The sequence below is a fragment of the Notothenia rossii genome (genome assembly GCF_949606895.1).
Source record: "Notothenia rossii genome assembly, chromosome: 8".
Taxonomy (NCBI): domain Eukaryota; kingdom Metazoa; phylum Chordata; class Actinopteri; order Perciformes; family Nototheniidae; genus Notothenia; species Notothenia rossii.
The window spans coordinates 22,216,987-22,223,535 of NC_136906.1; the positions used below are offsets into that span (position 1 = coordinate 22,216,987).

At 39.6% G+C, this 6,549-nt stretch overlaps 1 protein-coding gene across 2 annotated transcripts in view; it reads right to left on the reverse strand.

Moving 5' to 3' along the window:
- Positions 1-4,466, reverse strand: part of gjc1 (gap junction protein gamma 1) — a 45,683-nt gene extending 41,217 nt beyond the window's left edge. For both annotated transcript variants that reach the window (XM_079641970.1, XM_079641969.1), the window contains exon 1: positions 3,756-4,466. The gene's annotated coding sequence lies outside the window, so the exon portion shown is untranslated. The remainder of the gene's footprint in view (positions 1-3,755) is intronic.
- Between the last annotated feature and the right edge of the window lie 2,083 nt (positions 4,467-6,549).

Consider the following 6,549-nt stretch of genomic DNA (forward strand, 5'->3'; position numbering starts at 1 on the left):
ACACCTTGATATTTCATGTTGCACTAAGCCAGTTAGGGAAGGCTTCAGCAGTGATGGATCTCATCTCTGCATATTTTCTCACATGTACTTTCCCCCCCTGTATTTTAACACGTTGACTGTTTGTGCTGCAAAAAAAGTACTCTCCCTATTCAAATATTTTTGATGTAGTGGCTAAAAGCATAAGATGTACCTCTTACTGTACTGGCTCCACATCACATATTCTCAAGGGAAGAATTGGGAAAAACAGGAAGTGGATTTCTCCAATTATTCAAAATAGCTGCCTGTAAAGCATGTAATTGACTTAAACACATCCCGCAGACATTTCACTCGACAGTTATGATAATGGTTAATGCCTGATTAAATTGCAAGTGATTAACATTAAACAAAGAAACATAATAAAAGCATGGGAGTAAAACATTGATACACATATTTATCCAGTGATATTTAGAGATTAGAGGGATTTTAATGGTGGCAATGAGGCATTTTAGTATTCAAGCTGTCCTGGTGAACACAGTATGTTACTGTATTATGAGGCTGATATGAGGGAAGCTTTCATGTCAAGCATATCTTGACTGGTCAGGAACCAAGTGCAGTTAAATATGACATTAGGCATTACATATTGTGTGGCAAATAAAAAACCACATACAAAACAAGAAGCCCTTTCATTCCCATTTGAATGTGTAAAGTTAATGTATCATATGACACCATCTTGCTCTATATGCTAAGAGAAAAAAACTGAAGTATAGAATCCATTGCGCTTTTAATTTATTCCCATTATCAATAACAGCCCCCAGGAGCATTATTCTTGCTTTTAACTGGGTAATTTAAAGGGGGAGAGAATAATAAATTCTACAGTAATTGGCAATATTGATTTTAATCTCATCGTAAATCATTTTGAGTTCAGTAGGCCAAAGTAAAATAAAGCTCTAATTGAGCTCTGCATCAAGCATGAGACTGATGAAAATAACAGTGTTCAGATATGTTGCTGTAATGTAGCTTCTTGCATTTACTCAAGAAATGTACCTAAACACACATTTAAGGTCCTTATTTCATGCTGCAATTCAGAAGGAATATCATTGTTTTACTCTTTGCTACATTTACTCCTTAGATCAATATTTTACAAGATAAGAATGTACTTCCGGAAACACCAACAATCCCTAACCCCTCCCCCATGTTTTTCTTTACAGCCATTATCACCACTTTATAGTTGAGTTCCTTTTTTACTCTTTAATTTATTTAAATTAATTTTTTAAATGTATAAGTTGCAGGTCAAAAACATCAAGCGGTGAAAATAAAAACTTGTGATGAAAATATCTGTAATCATTTTTTTAAAATAAAGATATTTTACAAACAAAACATATGATAAATTAAAACATATATTGTGCCCGTAAATATTAAGCTACCTAATGGTATATGAAAGTAGCTCCATTTGAACAACAGCAAAATGTTATTTACACATAAATGCATCAGTAGTAATAACGCCATGGTTATAAAAGGTTATAGTGAACAATATACATTTTCTTTTCATACTTTAGAAACATTTTGCTGATAAAACTGTTTTATTGTGCAGTATTTCAATGTATTGTATTGATGATTTCCTCACGCCTCTTGGACTTCAATGCATTTTTTCAGCAGGTAAAATTGTGTAACATGAGCTCTAATGTAATACGTTAATCATGCAATTTGTTATTTAAGACAGTACAGTAGCTGTATAGTTGATAGCCAGCTTTTTCAGTGTTTCTATTCTCCACTTACTAAAAAGCCATTTTCGGAAGCCTTTTCTTGGATTAACTCTTTTCTGAAGAACACAGCTGCAACATTTTCAGTTTTTATAAATCCACACATTGGTCGGACTTTCTAAAACATCTTCTGATCATTTAATAAACATCCATGCACAATCTATTACCTATTTCTAAGTCATGTTTTCTTGGGTAGCAGGTTTGTTTCTTTCCAAGAGTGTAATAAGAGAGAGAAATGCTGTGTATTTTAAATGAAAAGAGGTCAGTAACACATGGTCATGATACTAACTGAAGTGATGGGGCATTTCCTTGCTGCCACACAGAATCTGCTCCTCATCTCTATCTCGGTACTGGAGTGCACAGGGGTCGACTTCCCCTTCTCTCAAATTGCTACAGCTTCCTCCTCCAATCCACAGGGAGTACAATAATGTTCTTTTGGGAGGATGCAGGGGTAACATGTTGGAAGGGGTATCGTGTGACAGAGATGTCACTGTCATGCTATTTCGCATTCAGAAAATGTTAATTAAATGTATATGCAAGGCTGTAAAAGGCCAAAATCAGTATTGCTACTTGGAAATGAAGGAAGAATGTATGGAGAGCAAATAGAGGTAGATGTGCGTCTGCTGGCAGCTTACCAAAAAGAACATCTGAATAAATGCATGGCATCCATATGTCACGTAGAAAGCAAGCATTTTTCACTAGCACTAAGCTCTTTCTGTGGGCAATATCCCAACTCCATCACGATGACTTTACATACAGGGAGGATATGAGCCATTGGCTGTGGCTCATATTTGAGCCACCGCTGCTGTGGCGTTGACAAATGCTCCACCCAGAAACCAATGTGGCATATTTCAAAGGCATCCAGCACAATGGAGCGGTTTTTCATCATGGTGAATAATGCCTGGTGCTGACTGTTCTCCAGGTTAACCTCCCGAGTGCTGGGGAGTGTTTCGTTTGATATATTGACTTCAAAAATGATGAGATAATCACTAAATCAGGGGATATAAGTATTGAGGTGCTGTCAAAGCAATTGTAAGCACAATCTGTTGTAAGGGAGGTACAATGCTCTCAGAGCTAAAGCACCATGCGTTACAGCACCTTCGTGGATAAATGATATCCTGAGTTCCAAATAATTTTACAATTGTGCAAGTATTGATCAACCTTAAATGGTTATTATAGAAATGTGGTTGTATGTTCTTTTGGCAACCAAGTTAAGGAAAAAATGTTAATCAAACTATTATTCTTCTTAAATATGTCTTATTAAAATAAGAACCATTGTTACATTCAGCAAATGTTCTATGTATTTTAAATAATTCTGCTATTTTTTGTATGTGAGCCTGCATGCCAAATTACAACACTGTTAATTACAAATCCCTACAAAAATCAACATGCATTGTAGGCAATTTTCCACACAAAAAAAAAAAATATGTTCAGTCTTAATGAATCTCAAGACTTTGCCAATAACATAATTATAGAGTCTGCATGTTCCTCCATTATTTGAACCGCTCCTTCAGGATTTAATCTAGAAGAAAATCTCTGCACCGCCCATACATCATGTTTCTGCTGAAATGATTTGAGAACCAAATACTAAGAGACACTATGATATAAAATTGGTAAGCATCGCTTTTTAAGGATACAATTGTATTTTATTTGAAACTAATAAGCAGGCGTAGACGGACTTCAAAATGAGACGCTTATTGAGTCAATTAGATGCGCTGGTTGAATCCGCTTCACAGAAGCACGTTGGACAGAGAAGTTGCTCTCTTGTTGCTCACAACTTGGCCCTGACAAAACGTTTAACACTTGCAGAAAACAGAGGAAATCCAGAAAAAAATCCAGCACAAATTGTAACTGAAATTAAGCACAAAGATTCCACCTTCGTCTGTGCGTTATGGTGCCAAATGGTGCGTCCATGACCCCCAACACCCACACTAACCACGGCTGCCATTGGGTAAAACATGAGCCACATCAAGAACAAAGATGGAAATCATTGGGAATGTAACGAACAATTCTTACCGCTATGCGAGTCTGTGAATATGCTTTAAGATGTAAGATAATTCTTTTTGCAGGAGGGGAAGGTCGTTTTGGACTTGCTGAGGTCCAAACTTGAATCCTGACGATGATAGTCTGGTCCACTTGTCGGGAGGAACCAGCAGGGTGCTTCACTGGTGTCTTTTATCTCATAGCAATACTACGAGATGTGTTAGCATTCTTCGTCCATGCCAGCCTCAGTAATCTGTCTCCTAGTTGAGGTACGTCGATTGAACTATGTGGTCTGCTGCGTAAAACCGGTGCCAAAATTCCTGCGGGCCCATTCCGTTACAGCGATGCTAAACAATAGTCTGGTCATGTTGGCATGGGCTCAGCCTACTCCAGTGCCAAGAGCAGTTGCGTCGGCTAATTACAACCAGATCTTGAGAGCTAGTCTGTCCATATTTCTGGCTCGGGAATTTGGTAAATGTCGCTCACATGTGCCAGTTGGCTCCGCTATTGTCTTTCGGGCGCCTCATCTTTTCTTCTTCGCAGGGGTAGTGGACAGTCGAATTGCCGATCTGTTGAACGCTGGCGGTCCACCTACATCCAGCGGGGTCTTGATTTCGTATTTATCGGGACCGAGCTTTCCACCATGTGGCACACACAGTCTGACACGGACTAGATGGGGGTCTCGTTGAGTGACAGATGGATCCTCTGACTGAAAGCTTGCCTGGCGACCTGCTGGCGACCCGTCTTTGCAGGAGAGCAGTAAAGCAGGATGTTGCGCGTACACATATTTGACAGTGCGCGCTCCCGTCAGGTCACACATATTGGGTCCACAAACATCTGCCTGCCAATAAAAAAAGGGTAATTAGGACAATTTGAATAAAATCTTCCCTTTGTGTTTGTAGCTTATATTGTACAATTTAGATTCCTAGAGTGTGTTTGTTGAATCCATATTTGTTAGTGTATAATTATTCCTTTAATATTATAATCATATTTAAAACTCATATTTAAAAAATGTGGGATTACTATGTTTTTGTAATAATTAATTAACTAATTATTTTTCTCATTCCGACGTCATGTTTTGTTTGTGTTTTGTTCATTTTTAATGGGATTTTTCTCAGTTGTCATGGTTATTGACTAACAATGGAACAAAAATATAAAAATATAATTCAATAAAATAGATAAAGATAGTCATAGAAAACCCTTACAGTGCAGTCAAATAGAGGCGAAATGTAAAGCAGAAAATACTCTTCTCTTTGCCGTGGATCGCAGAGCACCGCAGCACTGGGCCTCTAGTAGTCTTCCCATTAGATGGAAAACAAAGCAACACAATTTCATGACCAACCACCATGGCCGCAAACCATATTCCAAGGAAATGACTGAAGCACAAACAAAGGATCCTTCAATGAATGATTTCGGCGCTTCCACACAGTCAAAAGGGCTTCCTGCTGAGAAATTAGGGGAAATGATTTTGATCATTCAAAGGTGCATTGCCATTTGTTACCAGCTCAATGCGTGAGGGCCCACGTCTGGTGTCAATCTCTAAGGCCTTGAGCAAGGGAACACATGGCTCGTTTGGAAAATGTAAACAGCTAGCTGCTTTGACATTGCTGCTTGTTAACTCACAAATGTCTCCACCCCCTTCTCAGACACCCGTACACGTGCAGCCTCAATCAGTCTGTGCAGCAACTCTGATATGAATTGGCTTCTGGATCCTCTGATCTCTGTGATTAGAAAATGATTCAGTATTCAGGGGCCCAAGGGTTCAAGACTCACACAGTCATGTGCATGTGTTTTTTTGTTGTTGAGAGTCTGCTCACAGCTCCGACCTTGCCGGACTCACATCTGCCCAGCAGGTCAGTGATGGCGCCCTCCTGTGTTTCTGCAGGATAAGCTACATTTGACAATTCAACAGGAAGATGTCAGAACAAATATGATGACCGTTGGTAAATGGAGAAAGCTAAAAAATATAGTCAGGGCTATAGGTTTAAAATAGATTTAAGTGGAAACATTTGTAAATACATTAAGAATAAAATATAAAGACCTTACTCTTGGTACAATATTGAGACCTTGAAACCTTGACATATGCTATACTTTACTAATGGTTGCATTCAGCATAATAAATGAAAGCCAATATTTGCCGCTATACATTGAGAAATTATACTGCATGTGTTAGAACGGTGATATTAAGAGGCCAGTTCAGAAATCCATCCATGATACTAACACGCCCACATTCTCACTCTGAAAAAGCCCTTTACCTCGTGTCATTCACGACCGGCAGACATTTATTTGGAGTCATGACATTAATTGGAGGCTGACTCAACCTTCATCATCCTCATTCAGACCACAGATCTATTAATGACTTGTATAACTTCCCACAGCTTGACTCGACTCTCCAAGCCTGTAGCTTTGTTCTTTGGGCTGGATGTTCTGGAGGGAAAGGTCTGCTCGTGATGTTAGGAGAAAGAGACAAGTGTGATTGAGTCACAGACACATGACGGAGCCAGAGAGGTGTGTAGGTGCAGAGAGACAGGGCAAGATAAAGAAGAGGTAGGAGCAAAGGACAGATTGACTGCAGGAGAAGGTGACTGATGAGGCGGTTGAGAGCAGATGGAGGTGAAAAGGAAAAAGCAAAAGGCCTGAATTGCAGGAGGAGGGTGCCCCTGGCTGGCCCTACACCGAGGCCGAGCCTTCCTCCTTTCTATATTTAGCACAGGGACCACAGATTGTAACGAGCGCTCCAGGGCCTTTTGTTCAGACCGGCAAGGACTGCTGCCATCCGTCTCACCACCCTGGGGTGAGGCACGATCCAGGCTCACACGAGCGCAGG